Source organism: Syzygium oleosum, unplaced genomic scaffold (genome assembly GCF_021117445.2).
Source record: "Syzygium oleosum isolate NSW1041296 unplaced genomic scaffold, Sole_v2.1 Sole_v2.17, whole genome shotgun sequence".
Taxonomy (NCBI): domain Eukaryota; kingdom Viridiplantae; phylum Streptophyta; class Magnoliopsida; order Myrtales; family Myrtaceae; genus Syzygium; species Syzygium oleosum.
Window position 1 is genome coordinate 3,260,484 of NW_026607501.1, and position 19,045 is coordinate 3,279,528.

At 44.0% G+C, this 19,045-nt stretch overlaps 1 long non-coding RNA gene and 1 pseudogene across 1 annotated transcript; one reads left to right on the forward strand and one right to left on the reverse strand.

Annotated features, from left to right (window-relative positions):
• Positions 1-3,741: 3,741 nt before the first annotated feature.
• Positions 3,742-5,294, reverse strand: LOC130140253 (uncharacterized). The gene is made up of 2 exons (XR_008818291.1): positions 4,044-5,294; positions 3,742-3,948 (listed from the first exon to the last, which is right to left on the reverse strand). It is a non-coding gene; the product is annotated as an uncharacterized LOC130140253 (long non-coding RNA).
• Positions 5,295-6,891: 1,597 nt separating this feature from the next.
• On the forward strand, positions 6,892-17,115 carry LOC115676593 (multicopper oxidase LPR1 homolog 1-like; annotated as a pseudogene).
• The last annotated feature ends 1,930 nt before the right edge of the window (positions 17,116-19,045 follow it).

Below are 19,045 nucleotides of genomic sequence, written 5' to 3' on the forward strand. Positions count from 1 at the left end.
CGGAAACAATTTCTAAGCATTTGAAGGCGTTTGGTAACTGTCCAAAATTTCTATGCCCAGGATAGAAAAGAACAGAAATGCCTTTGGTAACTACACAAAATTTCTTTTTATTAATAATATTTTGAATTGTTTAATTTTTTTTTTCTTTCTACCCATTCTCTTCCTTGGCCATGGCCGGCCACAGCCCAGGGGCGGCAAGGGCGTCACGGCCCTCGCCGACCGCCGGCGGAGGCGAGGGTCCCCCTTGCCGGCGAGGGCGAGGGCTGGACCCTCGCCACCTAGGCGAGGCGGCTCGCCGTCGGTCATGGCGAGGTCGGCCTCACCCAGATCGGGCGAGGCCAAGCCTCGCCCTGGGTCGCGACGGCGAGGCTCGGCCTCGCCGGATCCGGGCGAGGCCGAGCCTCGCCGTGGGTTGCGACGGCGAGGTCGGCCTCGCCCGGATCCGGCGAGGCCGAGCCTCACCGTCGCGACCCACGGTGACCACGGCCGCCGGCGAGGGTCGGCCACTCACCCTCGCCGCAAGGGGGACCCTCGCCTCCGCCGGCGGCCGGCGAGGGCCGTGACGCCCTCGCCGGCCCTGGGCTGTGGCCGGCCGCCGGTCGCCGGCGACCGGCCACAACCCAAGAATAGCAACACAAAAAGAAGAAAATAAAAAAAAGAAAAAGAAGAAAAAAAACTGATTCTCAAAATTATGCCGAGAAACAAGAAGCAACTTTTTTTTACTTCTTGTTTCTCTTCCAAAACTGTTTCTGGGCACAAAGTTTTGCAAAAATGTGCCCGGGAACAAAAAGTTTACCAAGCGCATTTCTGTTCCCAAATTATTTCTGGGAACAAAAGAACAGAAATTTTTACTGTTTGGCACGTTACCAAACGGGCCCCTATTCTTGTCCATTCTTTTCCAGACATCATTTGATCTTGCTTCATCAATCAGCAATAGAGTTGTTGCTTGTTTCCCTCACCAAAGCCAGAACCAAAGTTACGAGTACTCAAACGGAAGGAAAATCCTATCAAAATCCAATTTAAAAACTAAACAAGAAAGCAGAAAATAGTTTACTATGTAAATTTTCGGACCGCAGATTAATTTATCTAGAAAACTAAACTGTCATTGATAGCATTGATTTTATACAAAAAGAAAAGCGGTAATACCACGAAAAACCCAAAATTGGTACACATATTGTAAATTTACCCTAAACTAATTTTTTGACCATAAAAAACCCCAAACTGATACACTTGTGACAAAATTATCCTCCATTAGTTTCCATCAAATTGTTGAGTTGGATGACATGTGACAATTGACGGTATACCACTTTAGGGTTTTACCCTCCATTTGTCACAGATGTATCGATTTGTGATTTTTTGTGGTATTAATCCAATTAAATGAAAAATAATAGAGGGTAAATTTGTCACAAATATATCAGTTTGGAATTTTTGATAGTCAAACAATTAGTTCGGGGTAAAGCTGTTACATTTGTACCAATTTGGGATTTTGATGTTCAAAAAATTAGTTTTTAATAAATTTATCACGGATATACTACTTTGGGGTTATTCGTGATATTAACTTAGAGAAACAACACAATACTTTAAAATGATTATCGTGTAAATTGTGCCAGCTTTCCAATCACCTCCTTTCACGAATAACATTGGTGAATGGAGGGACCAAATCGGGTCACTTTCTCTTTCATTTCGGTCCAATTTGGGTCCACAAGGGACAGAAGTTTCATCCCTGGACGGCCTTACAACTAGCAGGTATCTATCCATTTGTTACCCGCTCAGCCACTGTGCCTTCGGATAATTGGAGCAATTAATTCAAAGTTAAGGTATATTAGTTTGTGATTAAGTGGTCGGTCACAAATTAAAATGGTTTACCACGTTTACTATTTCTCAATTTCTTCGCGCTCCTGCTTTGAGCGAGGAGATTTGCGTAGATTTGTTCCATGGATGACGTGATTAACACAATCAATCAGCATGAAAATTATATAAGAACTAGCTTTTGTAAGAAAAATAAAATATTACATTGTCTTTCGGTTGTGTGGACCATGCTAATCATCCAGACCATTGCTCATGTGGCAAGCCCTGCAGTGGTGGGACCATCATGGTCAACGGTCCATATAGTGTTGGTCCACATGTTTAAATAGATGCCAGCTATCCGGTGCAAGTCCCACAAGGTTTTTTTCACAAATGTGATTGGCTTGATTTGATATATTTAATATATGCAGTACTTGCTCGTTAGGCATGGACTCATGCCCATAATCCCCATAACAACTTAAGGGTGATTGAAAACTAAATTTTCAGAATTTTTCAAACCCTTCCTTTTTTATTCCCATTGGAGCTCCCATTGGAAAACTCTTTTGGTCAACTAGGGTGCTTGAAAAATACTAATAGCTTTCTCTGATTTTCCAAATATGAAAGCCACAGCTGACATTACTAGCTTCTATTTTTCCACAATTGGCGCAAAGAGAGGCAACCCCTTGCTGTCAAGAAATTGCATGTCATCTTGCCCATAAGTCGACAGCTCCGTCTGAGTTTGAGAAAGCTTTGGGAAAATGAAATGGTGTTTGGTATAGTAAATATGGGTGTAGTAGCCCTGATTCAAGCAAACTCATGTTTGGTTCTTTGCATTGCTTTTTCCCCTTCCTATAAGCTGGAAGAAGAAAACATGGTTTCATTCCAACATATCGTGTCGAGGACAGCCCTGCCGCCCCCTCCGTTGGCCTAGTACATTGTCGCCCTCTCTTCCCCAGACTCTATGTCTCCACCTGACAATAGATCGATCTCTCTATCTCTGCGCCCGTCATCTTTCTTCGCCTCTGCTCCGTCTCGATCTTAGCTCTGCAACGCGTCTCTGTCACCGTTAACGAGGACGATGAGCCTCGAATCTCGAACTCGGCTGCCTCAACTAGGGCTTACTCAACGCCATCGACTAGGGATTGAAATTGAGCACAAGCGGCGCGCAACCCTCGGCCGGCGTTGCACAATGGTCAGCGGCCTAGATTTGGAAAAAACCAAAACAGAGACCTTGAGAAGGCGAGCCAAGTGAGACCCAAAAAACCAGACCAAAACTGGCGTTAGTCGGCGTCATGCGAGACCTCGACAGACGTCTTGTGACCCTCAACTGACGTCCCTGACCTCCTTTGTGAATTTATTAACCCTGAAGTAGCATTTTGAAAATGCCGAAAGCCAATGTTGAGTGGGAATTGCATTGAGTTAAAGAACTTTGAAGATGCTCAACTTTGTCGCCTTTGGGATTTTGTTACCAAACACCTCAACTTTGGCAGAAGGGCATTTAGAGGCCCAAAAAACCTTGGAAACACTCCTCGCAAACGCACCTCGTTCATTCATCATCACAGATTATGTATATCCTTCTCTTTTTTATTCAACTTATTTAGATTCATTTTTTTTCGTAGAGGACTCTAGTTAGTTATCTGGATCTTGCGGACCATCATGTCACAATTTGCAGAAAACAATCTTTCCCATGCATTAAGTTGCTTATGAGTTTTTTCTTGTTTTTTTTCCCCATTAAGTTAGGTTATCTATGATTCGTTCTTATTGTGCTAATATTTAATGGATGGACATAACTTCCACGAGATTCCCACGGAAAATAAATATAAACTAATGTATGAGATGGGCCATACGTGTTTTGGAATGGGTCAGATCGTTTATTATGTCATGTTGGAAGATATGCGATATCATTTGGATTGATATGCGATATCGTTTGGAATGATATGCAAAGATCGAGTGGGATTGTATTTGATTTGTAAAATATTTTATTTCCTTTATTCATTTATGCATTGTATTATAAATTTGTACATCGTGTATTGAGCAATACAGAGAAAATATACACTGAATTTTCTCCCAAAGCCATCTCTCCTTGTCTTCGATCTTGCTTTCTTTCATGGTATCAGAGCAGCTTCGCTCCTGACTTAGCTTCCGGAAGTCCTCAACGATTGCCTGCCGAGAATTTGGACCTGAAAAAACAAGGTACCCTTCCGGCGAAGGAATCAGATTTTAAGCAGACGAAGAAAGGCTAAAGGCTACACACTTACCCTCATCATGAATCAGAAACAACCATCATCTTCAGATCCGTCTTCCCCAGAAGATGTTACGGATCAACATGCCTCGGAGAATGTTACGGATCAACATGCCTCGAAGGAAGTTAACCCACAAATTCCACAGACTCTGGATCCACAGACTGTGTTTTCCGGAGGCCAGGCCCAGCCCTTTTTTTGGCAACCCTATCAGGCTCAGACAAATACAGGGCAGCTCCTATCGGGCTCGCCCATCGTGGGCCATCCAATTGGGGGCCAGCCTTTCCAATGGATATCGAATCCATGGTACCTTGGGCCAAACCCAAATGCATCATTGCCTGGGGCGAGCCAAGAAAATGCCCAGCCCAACAGCGGCCCACTAGCCGCAAGCGGAGCAGGCCAAACTGAAGGATCTGGAACGATCAATGCGGGGGTATCAAGCGGGTCAGGGAATCCAGGTTTGGGTCAAAATCCCTACCCGGTTCTGCCACCCGGTTACTTGCCGTATCCAATGGCATCCGTCACTGGCCGACCAGAGCCCGGCGACGTTCTCTACGTCTCCACCGTCGATGGACCGGAGTTGCGGCTCATTAGCCACCATCTCACGGGATCTGGAAACTACTCGATCTGGGCACAAGAATTCCGACGAGCTCTGGTGACGAAGGACAAAGACGGTTTCATAGACGGATCTGTTCCGATCCCGACTGACGAGAGAATGGCAAGACAATGGAGAAAATGCAACCAGCTCGTTAGAACATGGATCAGGAACTGTATTAGCCCAGAAATAGTCGTCGGACTTCCCCCCACAAAAGATGCAAAGAAGATGTGGGATAATATACGAGAAATGTACGGGAAATTGGACCGTGCGAGGATTTTTTTCTCTCACCCAGGAGCTTTCAGAGCTAAAGCAAGGGAATATGAGCATAACCACTTGCTTCAACAAGCTGTCGGCCCTCTGGAATGAGCTAGAATCAGTCGAAGAAAAGCTCGAGGGGCCCGAAACCACGCTACAACAGTATAGGGCGATAAAAGACAGGGAGAAAGTCACACGATTTCTCTTGATTTTGAATGAATCCTATCTCACCTTTAGATCGCAGATCCTCGCCATGGACCCGGTGCCACTGCTCGAACGCATCTTTCAACTATCGGTACAGGAAGAGAGCCAACGACTCGCCTCGCCAGAGCATGCAAGGGGAGCAGAAAGCATCACCCTCGCGACTCGCGGCGAGCGTCGCGAATCGAGTTCCAGAACCCTAGACCGAGATAAGGAGCGGCGAGGGTTTGTGGGCAATGATCTGCAGCAGATTAAAGGAAATGGGATGGACGGTGGAGATCGCGGCTTGGAATCTGATGGCTGGAAAGGCACCGATTCCATTAAGGAATCGGACGGTGGGCATCAAACCCATCCAAAGACATCCAACGGTCCAAGCTTTTCGGGTGCACAAAAATCTTTCGGGCAGAATTTAAAAGGAAAAAAATTTTGTGAATATTGCAGGCGACCCCATCACACAATCGACAACTGCTGGAAATTGCATGGTAAACCCGGGGAAAAAGGAAAGAAAGGAAAAGAATCCTTGGCTGCGGCTTATCAAGTCACTGGTCCAAATAATTATCAGCCCATCACATATGGACAATATCAACAAATTATGCAGGCATTACAAAAATTAGACACTTCCAACAAGGGAAGTAGTTTTTCAGGTATTACTCATTGCCTGATAAATTCTATTTCCAGAAATGCTTGGATAATTGACTCAGGGGCAAGTGATCATATTATTTGTGATAAGGGATTATTCTCCACTATTCATAAAAAATTAAGTATTCCTATCTCTATGAAATTGCCGAATGGGAATGTTACTCATGTCACTACGACAGGGATAGTAAATCTTAGTTCTCAAATCACACTCAGAAATGTCCTTTATGTTCCAAACTTCGTTCAACCTCATATCTGTGTCTAAAGCATGTGAAGAAAATTCCTGTCGAATTTTTTTCGATTCTGATACTTGTTTCTTTCAGGCCCTTTCGACTGGCAGACTGATGGGCTTGGGTAATCTCTCTTAAGGATTATATTTTTGGATCAGTTTTCCCAGAAATTTCGATTTATCATGCATTCCTTTCAATAAACAATTATTGTGTAATTCGACTGCCAATGATAAAAATGTCCTTATGCATTCTAGAATGGGACATAGTGCCTTATTTCCTTATTCTCAGTGTCATATTTGCCCACTTGCAAAACAATCTCGTATACCTTTTTCTCTTAGCAAGAGTCATGTTACCTATATTTTTTCTTTAATTCACATTGATGTGTGGGGGCCATATCACACACCGAACCATGATGGATCTCGGTTCTTTCTTACCATTGTGGATGATTATTCCAGAGCTACACGGGTTTTCCTTATGCAGTCTAAAGCTCAAGTTTTCCATAACTTGAAGACATTCATTTCCTTATCAAAGACACAATTCGGAAAATCTATTCGACGCATCCGAACAGATAATGGAAGGGAATTCTTCAACCGTGAGTGCGACAATTTTTTCTCATCTCATGGAATTTTACATGAAAGCTCATGTATTTATACCCCGCAACAAAATGGGGTGGTTGAGAGAAAACACCGCCATCTCTTGGAGGTAGCACGGGCGTTAAAGTTTCAAGCTTCTATCCCATAAACCTTTTGGGGAGATTGCGTGATAACGGCGGCCTACTAGATTAATCGGATGCCATCGAAGGCACTCAACAAACAATCGCCATTCTAGCTCCTATTTAAAAAAAAGGCTAGATCTGGACCATTTGCGAATTTTTTGATGCTTATGTTACGCCACTTCTACAGCCCCTCGGGACAAGATTGGTCCCCGTGCTCGGCGATGTATATTCATGGGATACCCGAATCTACAAAAGGGTTATCGTCTTTTTGACACATTCACAGGAGAATTTTTCGTAAGCAGGGATATCGTATTTCACGAAAACACCTTTCCTTTTGAAGGTGACTCCTCCAAGGAAGATGTAGGGGTAAAAAATGCTCCTCGTATTTTTTTCACTGAAGAAGAAGGTTTAAGGGATCCCACCTATGTTCCGACCATTCAAGGTTCTCCAATACCTGACATAATTCATGCTGACGATGCTTCTCCATCATCATTGGAACCAGTGGAAGACGATGCGACCACTAAAGATCTTCCATATGCCGAAGCATTATCACCTGTTATGGAGGAAACTTCACCCTCACCTCCAAGAGACCCTCCACGACGTTCTGGGAGAATCACACGTCCACCCACGTGGACTAAAGACTATGTCTATGCTACTCACAATTCACCACGTATTCGATATCCCATCTCAGCTTATGTTTCATTCAATTCGAAACATAGATGTTGTATTAGCCGAATATCTGAAGATCGGGAACCTTCCAACTATGATGAAGCCTCCACTGATCCACGATGGCAAAAGGCTATGGCAACTAAGTTGCAAGCCTTGATTGAGAATAACACATGGGAACTTGTGCCACTGCCCCCTCATTGGAAGCCGATTGGGTGCAAATGGGTGTACAAGATCAAGTATCGATCAGACGGATCCATTGAACTGTACAAGGCTCGTTTGGTAGCTAAGGGTTTTACACAACGGGAAGGTTTTGATTACCACGAAACATTCTCCCCAGTAGCCAAAGACGTCACTATCCGATCTTTCATGTCGGTTGCGGCATTCCAAAACTGGACTTTACACCAAATGGATGTCCATAATGCTTTCCTTCATGGTGATTTGGATGAGGAGATTTATATGGAGGTTCCTCAGGGATTTCGGAGATAGGGGAAGGATAAAGTATGTCGTCTCTGTAAATCCCTATATGGTCTTAAACAAGCTTCCCGGCAATGGTATACCAAATTTGCGAATGCACTCATCGCTGCAGGATTCAAGCAATCCTGTTTTGACTATGCCCTTTTTACGTGGACAAAAGGTATGTCATCCATTTATTTAATGATATATATTGATGATATACTTATTATGGGTAATGATGAAAATGCCATAAAGAGTTTCAAGCAGTATCTGCATTCCACATTCCATATAAAAGACCTGGGATCACCCAAGTACTTTCTGGGAACTGAAATTGCCCGATCCGATCAAGGAATTTCCCTCAGTCAACGGAAATTTGTGTTGGAAATTATATCAGAAGCAGGTCTATCAGGATGCAAGCCAGCCGTTGTTCCGATCGAACAAAATATCAAGCTGACCACGGCGGAATATGATGAGGGATCTTCTCAAGAAGATGATCCCATACTCAAAGATCCAACAGGCTATCAGAAACTTGTTGGGAAGCTCATATACTTGACCATGACCAGGCCAGACATATGTTATGCGGTACAGACGCTCAACCAATTTATGCACAAACCAAAACAGTCTCACATGATGCTGCACTGAAGATTGTCAAGTATTTAAAAAAATGCCCAGGACTTGGAATACTTCTTTCTAGAAAGTGCAACATGGAAATGACGGCTTATTGTGATGCAGATTATGCAACCTGTCCAATGAGCATAAGATCTGTCACAGGTTTTTGCATTAAGCTAGGAGACTCGTTGCTCTCACGGAAGACAAAAAAACAGCACACTATCTCACTGTCTTTAGCAGAAGCAGAATATCGGGCAATGGTGAAAACTACTTGCGAGATAGTATGGCTGCGAGGCTTACTGCAAGATCTTGGGGTACAAATTAAGGGCCCAACCAGACTATTTTGTGACAATGATGCCGCTCTCAAGCTTGCGGCTAATCCTATGGTGCATGAGAGAACGAAACACATAGAAGTAGATTGTCACTTCACACGAGAGAAGATTCAAGAAGGGGTAATTGAAACAAGAGGGATAGGGACTGCAGAACAACCCGTGGATGTTTTCACCAAACCCCTCTGTCAGAAACAGCATGCATATCTACTGAGCAAGCTAAGTGTCTTGGACATCTACAAGCCACCAGCTTGAGGGGGAGTGTTGGAAGGTATGCGATATCGTTTGGATTGATATGCGATATCGTTTGGAATGATATGCAAAGATCAAGTGGGATTGTATTTGATTTGTAAAATATTTTATTTCCTTTATTCATTTATGCATTGTATTATAAATTTGTACATCGTGTATTGAGAATTACAGAGAAAATATACACTGAATTTTCTCCCAAAGCCATCTCTCCTTGTCTTCGATCTTGCTTTCTTTCATGTCCATACCAGTAGATGAACAAATGTTTAAAATATAAACTATTCTTGCCAGTTTTAGTATTTATAGATTGAGCTCGATGTCCTCCAACTCATCCTCGTCGTAAGTCATCACCTCCATTAGCCTTGTGCTCAGCACACTCTCTTCTCCTATCTAAACCCTAATATCGTCCATTGAATTTATCTCTTCTTCGTACATATTAAGGTTAGTACACATGATTATTATCCCCTCTTTCACCTTGGTACCCACTTTCCCTAACATGATCTTGGGGTTGTCATCGAGTTCGTAAGATCACCTTGTTCAGTGAACACGCTGGATATATTGTTCTTATTTACTTTCATGAACATCAGTAGCACACGATGCAAAAAATTCATATCCTGATCAAGATTATAACTGTAATTCGTGATTTTGAAAGGGTGGTTGTGGCATGTTGATGGCCCAACAGCCGCCGCCGGTGACGGAGGCAATTCTGCATCAAGTGGCCGCTTCTCTCCAAATGTACGTGGACAAGCTCCCTCAGATGCCCAAGCTCTTAGGGTACACCCTCGACATCGGTTCGCCTGAACCCGGTGGTCTCACTACCGGCATGTACGAGACCAGATGGGTACGTACTAAGTTTCTATTCCTTTCAACATCTGAATAAGCGTGTATCAATCCGATCATTTGTTTAATCTCATGACATTTTTCCACTTGCAAAATGGGGCAACTTTCTTGACTTTCACGGAGAAAGTGTTCCACACTTAACACAATTCAATTTCATCTGGTCTCAAATGTGGACGCCACACATGGACAAGACACATTTCCTACTAGTAAATAAGAAGAATAGAGAGATTATTTCTAATTAGGTTCATGTTTAACTGACAAAACCAAATTAACAGACTAAAGTTAAGGCCTTCCAATGTATTATTCTTGTGCTTTCTTTATTGAAGTTCACCTAACTTTGATTTTCTATCCATGAACAGAAATTTCACCGCGATTTACCTGCAACAACTGCATTTGCCAACGGAACGTCGGCTCAAACCGCCACAGTGCCCGGCCCTACCATCGAAGCGATCCGAGATGTATTGACGGGTGTGACATGGGAAAATCACCTCCCCCAGTCACACATACTACCATGGGACCCCACTATTCCCACCGCAACCCCCAAGCACGGAGGTGTCCCTACGGTCGTGCATCTCCACAGCGAGCTTCACCCCCCGAATCGAACAGCAGTGCTCTTGCTTGGTTCACCTCCGATTTCAAGGAGATTGGTTCCGCATGGTCCCGGTCCACGTAGACATACCCTAACATACAACACTCCGGGAACTTATGGTACCACGATCACACCCTCGGTCTAACAGGGGCCAACCTCTTGGCCGGCCTAATGGCCGCTTATGTCCTTCGAGATCCGGCCTTCGATGCGAAGATGAACCTACCTGTCGGCCTGGAGTTTGATCGCCACTTGATGATCTTTGATCGAAGCTTCTATAAGGACGGATCCTTATACTTGAACTACACCGGAGACAACCCAACTATCCATCCACAGTGGCAACCGGAGTGCTTCGGAGAGGCCATCATAGCCAATGACAAGGCGTGGCCTTATCTACAAGTCCAACGTAGAAAATACCGATTCCGCATAATCAATGTCTCTAACGCGCGGTGCTCCAGTCTTGCGTTAGCCAACGGCCTATTGTTCACGGTGGTGGGATCAGACTCGTCGTGCTTAGCCTCACTCGTCACCATACAGCGGATTCTACTGTCGCCTGCCGAGACCTTCGGTGTGGTCGTCGACTTCTCCGTCGCCACTACGATTGAATCCATATTGACCAATGACGCCCCTTACCCGTATCCAAACGGGACTCAGTCTGATCAACTAATGGGCCAGGTCATGAAGTTCATCATCAAACCCGGAGTCCCGAGCCCACCGACACTTCTTGTGTCCCAGCAAGTCTGGCGCCAAGCCAGGCAGCGACGATTGTTGGAGCCTCCCTCACGCGATACATCACGTTGTACGAGTACCTGAGCTCGGCCAACCTGTCCACCCATCTATACATAAACAGCAAGAACTTCCTCGACCCGGTCACGAAGAAACCAAAATCCGGATCCACGGAGGTGTGGGAGGTAATCAACTTGACCGGATACAACCACCCGCTGCATATTGACTTAGCGACGTTTCAGGCGATCAAAGTGCAACGGTTGGTAGATGAGCAGTGTTGGAGTTGGTGAATACTTCGGGGACCCTTGTTTCTCACACCGAGTACGCCCACGTGAGCTTAGGGAAACTGAAGTGTTATCCGACAACATATGAACCCTGCGTGCGGAACGCGGGGTTCGGGGCGCGCGCCCGACACGGTGTCCCGCCGTCTTGGGCCGGTCCGGGCTGGGATCGTGCGGCGCCCCCGACAAGGGTTCCTTGCCGCCCGGTCTTGGCCGGGTGAGACGCTTGCCCTCTCGCCGGTGAGTGGGCGGGGGGCTCGGGGGCAGCGCCCCCGAAACCTCAACGGGTTTGGGCTGGCCCTTATGGTGCGAGATTAAGAAATTTCGTATAGGTTTAGGTTTTGGGCCCGTTTGGGGCTCATATATATTTTGCTCGTTTTTCTGATCATTATAACGAGTTGAGTGGTTGTAAACCGAAAATATAGTGAAATCTCTTTGCAGGACGTAGCCCTATTTGAGGGTGAACCTGGGTAAATTCGTGCATTGTCTTTTTCTCTGATTTCTGCTTGATCGTTCTGTTTCGGTTCTCGATACATCCCTTCAATTTCTATCAGAGATGGAGTTGTTCGAAGAATTAGGGTTTATTCGAGATGTCAGGAGGATCACGAATAGAGATAGAAAAATTCGATGGGACGCGATTTGATCTGTGGAAGATGAAGGATCTTCTTTGTGATCGAGATCTTTGGTCGGCAATCGAAACGGAAAGGCCTGTTGCTGCGCAACCTGGTGTCGTGATAAGCAAGGAAGCGGTGAAGGAAGGGGATTCAACTTCCAAACCGGCAGATCCGAAGGAGATTGAAGACCGGAATCGGATTGATCGGAAAGCAAAGGGTTTGATTCGGCTTTGTCTCACAGACTCGATTCTGACAAACGTGATGGGGGAACCTACAGCCAAGGACCTATGGTAGAAACTGGAGTCGTTGTATCAAAGTAAGTCGTTGGTTAATAAGCTGTTTTTGAGGAAAAAGCTGTATAATCTTCGGATGCATGAGGGCGACTCGTTTTCTGCACATATGTATAACTTTAACACATTAATTAGTCAACTCGTATCAATCGGTGTTAAGTTCCAGGATGATGATAAGGCAATAACACTGCTCTGTTCACTGCCGGATTCATGGGATAACCTAATTGTGATGATCGGTGGTGGGGATAATGAATTATCGTATGAAAGTGTGTGTTCTGCCTTGTTATCGGAAGAGACACGAAGAAAGGGATCGGGAAATTCCGGTAAAGAGGCATTGGCGGCTAGGGGAAGGCCAGCAGAGAAGACTCTGAATCAGAGAGGGTTCAGATCCAAATCTCGTGGGCGATCAAAGAGTAGGGAGAGGAGGGTACAGTGCTGGAAATGTCAAGAGTGGGGCCATGTTCAGCGGGACTGTAAAAACAAGCCAGTTTTTAAGAAAGAAGCTGCATCATCCTCGGGTAAGAAGGAGGTCGATGCAGGAGATATGTATTTGGCTGCTGCGTGTATGGCGCAGTTAGACAAGGATATATGGTTGATCGATACGGGTGCTTCATACCACATGACGCCTCATAGACACTGGTTTTGTGAATATGAGCAATATAATGGTGGGGATGTCATGCTCGGAGATGATACTGCAGTTCAAATTGTCGGGCGTGGCAGGGTGAAGCTGAGGATGAGTAATGGCACGGTGAAGACTATTCCAGACGTGATGCACATATCCTTGATGAGTAGAATTTGTTATCAGTCGGTACGATGGCTGATTCGGGGGTTATTTTTAGCTGTGATAAGGATTCGTGCAAGATGACTCGAGGTTCTATTGTGATTGCACGAGGAGTCCGTTACGGGACATTATACAAGCTGCTCGGCGAAAGAGTAACTGTTGGTAGCTGGTTCGTTTCTAAAGAGGCCAAGGAAGATGGACATGATACGTCCATGTTATGGCATCAGAGGTTAGGGCATATCGGTGAAAAGGGACTGTCTACCTTAGCTTCAAGTCAGATGGTAGAAGGAGTTCCAAAATGCTCTGTGGGTTTCGGGTTCTGTGAACACTGTCTTCATGGAAAACAGAACCGAGTTAGCTTCCAACACAATGGTACAAGAGCAACTGAGGTTCTCGAGCTGATTCACAGCGATGTCTTTGGACCTACTCCGACTCCATCTATTGGAGGATCCAGGTACTATGTATCGTTCATAGATGATTTTTCGAGATATAGTTGGATTTATTTTATTAAAAGTAAATCAGATGTATTCGAGAAATTTCGAGAATTTAAGGTTTTGGTTTAAAACCAATTGGGCAGGAAAATCAAGGTCCTTCGTACAGATAACGGAGGTGAATTCTGTTTAGATAAGTTCGAGCAATTTTGTGTGGATAATGGTATTGCAAGGCAGAAGACGACTCCATATACGCTTCAACAGAATGGGGTAGCCGAAAGATTAAATCGGTTACTCATAGAAAAGGCAAGATGCATGCTGAGTTGGGCAGGTTTGGGGCCAAAATTTTGGGCAGAAGCTGTAGACACAGCCAGTTATTTGAAGAACCGGTCACCGACCTCATCAGTGAAGGATCGTACACCATATGAGGCAGTGTTTGGGAAGAAGCCGAATCTGTCGCATGTTCAGGTGTTCGGGTGTGACGCATATGTTCATGTACCCAAGGAGAAGCGGGGTAAGCTTGACAACAAGTCTGAGAAGAACATATTTGTCGGATACAAGGAAGGGGTCAAGGGCTATAAGCTGTGGAATCCAGAATCAAAGACCATTGTATACAGCAGGGATGTTGTCTTTCGTGAATCACAACCCCAGGTTGGCACACAGAAAGGTGATGAGCCCAAGAAAGTGGTAGTGCTTGAAGAAAGTCCTAAAACTGAAACTGTGGAGATGGTTCCACAAGGCACACTAGTAGAGTCTAATTCTGAATCGGAGCAAGGGGACTCGGTTAATGAAGTCGAGGATGCAGATTCAGATGAAGACCCGGATACAGATAGCATGACGGCTCTCAGGAGATCGACGCGGGAAAGAAAGGTACCACTTCGATACTCACTTAGTGCTTTGAGTACGTTTCATGCTTTGAACATTACCGGAGATGATCCTAGTTCTGTAAAAGAGGCGAGATCTATGGATGATGCGAATCAGTGGGAGCTCGCAATGATAGATGAGATGCAATCGCTTGATAAAAATGAAACATGAAGCTTGTGTAAATTGCCTAAGGATAGAAAGGCAATTGGTTGCAAATGGGTGTTCAAACGAAAGCTGAAACCGGATGGGACTGTAGAGAAGTACAAGGCTAGGCTTGTAGCCAAGGGGTACTCTCAGATTGAGGGAGTTGACTATGACGAGATTTTCTCTCCCGTGGCGAAGTTGACCTTGATACGGTTTGTTCTGTCTATAGCAGCTGCATATGATCTTGAGGTAGAACAGATGGATGTAAAGACGGCATTCTTTCATGGGGACTTGGAGGAGGAGATATATATGAGGCAACCAGAAGGCTTTGAAGTAAGAGGAAAGGATAATTTGGTGTGCAAATTGAAAAAGTCTTTATATGGGCTGAAGCAGTCACCGAGGATGTGGTACCAGAAGTTTGACACGTACATGCTCCAGCTTAATTTTGTGCGTTCAAATTCTGACCATTGCGTTTATGTGAAGAGAACGGGCGATCAGTTTGTTATTCTCACGTTATATGTGGATGATATGTTATTGATCGGGAATAGTGTGAAGATGGTGAATTCCGTGAAGAGTTTGTTGGCCAAAAAGTTCGAAATGAAAGACTTGAGGCCTGCAAATTTTATTTTGGGCATGCAGATTAGGAGGGACCGTGAGAAACGGAAACTGTGGCTAGGACAGGAGAAATACATAAAAGAAATATTGAAGAAATTCAATATGATAGACTGCAAGCCTGTTGGTACCCCTATACCTTTAGGGACCAAGCTATCTGCGGAACAATGTCCAAAAACGGATGAAGAAGCTGAAGAGATGGCCCAAGTTCCATACGTGAGTGCAGTGGGTAGCTTGATGTATGCTATGGTGTGCACGCGTCCGGATATAGCCCAAGCAGTGGGAGTCTTGAGTCGATACATGTCTAACCCAGGTAGAGAACACTGGAATGCGATCAAAAGAGTTTTCAGGTATCTTCGTGGAACTTTGAATTTTTCTTTATGTTTTGAAGGTACAGGGAATGGAAACATGCTTGATATCGTAGGCCATGTAGAAGCTGATTGGGGTGGAGATATTGATAGTAGACGGTCCACTAGCGGATATGTTTTCACATTGTTTGGTGTTGCATTGAGTTGGATGAGCAGGAGGCAAAGCGTGGTAGCGCTTTCTTCTACGGAGGCTGAGTATATGGCTCTTACTCATGCTGGAAAAGAGGCCGTATGGTTACGGCGGTTGTGCTTGGAGCTCGGTTTTGAGCAAGGTGCCATAGAGGTGAGATGTGATAATCAAGGGGCTATTTATTTAGCTAAGAATCCAGCATTTCACTCACGCACAAAGCACATTGATATACAATATCATTTCATCCGAGAAAAGGTATAGAAGAAAGAGGTTCGGCTTGTAAAGGTCGACACGGTAGAAAATAGTTCTGACTTCCTTACTAAAGCCGTCACAGGTGCGAAGTTTGAATGGTGCTCTACTGCGATTGGATTGAAGAAGAATGATATTGGAAAGGCTCTCATTTGCGCGAAGTATCCACCAAGTGGGAGAATGTTGGAGTTGGCGAATACTTCGGGGACCCTTGTTTCTCACACCGGGTACGCCCACGTGAGCTTAGAGAAACTGAAGTGTTATCCGACGACATGTGACCCCTGCGTGCGGAATGCGGGGTTCGGGGGCAGCGCCCCCGACACGGGTGTCCCGCTGCCCGGTCAGCGGGCGGGGGTTCCGCTGCCCGGTCAGCGGACGGCTGCCCCGCTCGCCGGCGAGCGGGCGAGGGGCTCGGGGGCAGCGCCCCCGAAACCTCAACCGGTTTGGGCTGGCCCGTGTGGTGCAAGATTAAGAGATTTCGTATAGGTTTAGGTTTTGGGCCCGTTTGGGGCACATATATATTTTACTCGTTTTTCTGATCATTGTAACGAGTTGAGTGGCTGTAAACCGAAAATATAGTGAATCTCTTTGCAGGATGTAGCCCTATTTGAGGGTGAACCTGGGTAAATTCGTACATCGTCTTTTTCTCTGATTTCTGCGTGATCGTTCTGTTTCGGTTTTCGATACATCCCTTCAAGCAGGGATTCTTGAACTGCATGACTAGCAAGAACGACGCAGTGGCATGCAACGTAACGGGCCATGCAACTGGGCCCACTCTCGACGTTCTGGCTCATGAGAGGGTGTGGAAGAACATCGTCAAGATCGAGCCCGGTTACAAAACGACGGTCGTCGTGCACTTCAATTTGGTTGAACAAAACGATGCTCCATACCCTTTTGATGCCACCTCAGCTCCAGGATATGTTTACCATTGCCACGTAAGCTACCATAATTTGCCAACTTTTTTGTCAATAGAGGCAGATTAAACTTGATCATTGACCCGGCCGAGCATGCTCTTTCCTAAGCATGGTCATTGAATATGGAAAATTCGAACCCTTTTACATCGTGGCCGGGCCTGAACAAAGCCTTTTAGGCCCTAGTACTCGACTCGACCCGGTTACTAATTCTTACTCGATTCTTCTCTATGTTATGACTCTGTCATGTGAATTCTCTATGCAGATATTGGATCATGAAGAAAATGAGATGATACGACCCTTGAAGCTAGTTAAATAACTAAGATAAAGTTCTTGCCGGTGATTTTTGGGAATGGCTTTTTCAAGTGTGAATTAATGTTCAAGTAACATATATATGTCCTTAATTTGTATTTTCTATTTTCTTTACATTATTTTCTATTTTTTTTACATTCCAGTTCAAGTAAATCAAAATGTAACCATAGTTGTGATAAGATAGTTGTGACGGTAATTGTACATGAAATCTCTTCGATGGGTCCTATTGGATATGTCTAACTTGTGTCTTCAACATGCCACTTACTATAAATAGTTATGTTATCTAGAGGGTCCTTTTGATGTAACAACAATATTTAACATTGTAGCTTCCATGTTAAGCATACTTAGGTAAGAGCACTACCCGGATGGATGAGCTCTTGGAAAAGTGTCTATCTGTACACCATTTTAAACCCTTAAGGTTTCGTACGAGACAGGTCGAAGCGGATTATAGGGGGCAAGAGGGCCTCGACAAAAGAGCGGTTCCTGATAGGCTTCTATGATGGGAAGTGGGTAGGAACAAACTTAATTGCACACCAAACATGAACAAGAATTGACTTACAAGATGTGCCTTTAGGCGTAATGCCAACGTTTAGCATTGGGATGGATTAAAGCAGACCATACCTCGAGTGAGTTAATTTAAGATGGTCATAAGTTGATTAACTTGGACCTCTGCATGCAAAGCCATTCATGGCAAGACATATAGAATCGCATCAAAATTATTTTATTCGAGTTCCCAGAGGTGAATACATTAATGTTTAGTAACCCAATCCTAAGAACTTTTAGATTGATGAGAATATTTGATTAGGTGCCAACATACACTAAATAAATTGATTTAGGTACTGTCGCGACCTAACCTCCCGCGGATGTGAGCCACCTAGGGGTTCGGCTAATGGATTATTAAGTCTAACCCTAACTCGGGCCCTTCCAAGCTCTACCAATTTGCGACTTAGGGTTTATGTTTTTAACATGCAAATCATTTCAATCAGGAGTCACCACTAATCTATTTTTTGGTGGGTCGATTAGAAACCCAAGTAAAATATCAGGAGAATTACTTTACTCTTACGAACCAGAGATTATAGATTCGGAGACTTGGTTACACTAGATTACTCTAATGCCCTTTCGGTACCTTTTCTCTTTTATTTCAAAAAATATTTGGAGGCAGCTTGGATTGATTTTAAACCTATCCACTAACATGCGAGGTGATCATGCGAGTGCGCAATCATTAATGAAACACCCAAAAAAGCAAAGCAATAAATAAATTACAAGATAGAGACTTACCTCAAAGCAACAAAAGCATCTGCAATATTAGTTAGAAAATCACATCAACAACCCTAATATGATTTCTAATTAACAAGCAATTTCACTCACATTTTTTTAGGGTTTTCTCTTATTTAGTGAAAATTAAACTATGTGCAATACATTCTACGTCTAGTATGACATGCAACATACGATTTATTTAAATGTCCTAATTCTAACAACAATTAAATGCATTATCTCTAATGTAGCACGCAAATGAACCTAGAAGTGAGATTTCTAATGACAAGTATTAATTAATATACAACTACTCCAATATGACATGCACGTGATATTTTTTATATTTTTTAATTTAAATTCGGAATAAATAATTAACCTAATTTAAACATGTAATAATAATATCTAAGAAAAGAATCTAATCTATTCTAAAAACATAATCAAAATTTATCCTAAACATGCAATTGCCTAATCATTTTGTATTTTTTTTTTTTTTATAGAAAGACAATCAATTCAATTCAAACAAAAGACAGAAAGAAATAGCAATGGAATGAACACGACACCCAATCACAAGAAATATTATATGTATCCATTTAAATTTAGAAACAATAGATTGACGAATCATATCTCGGGCATGAGGATTGGATTGGCCAATCTTCCGCACAATCGTAAATCATATCTCGGGC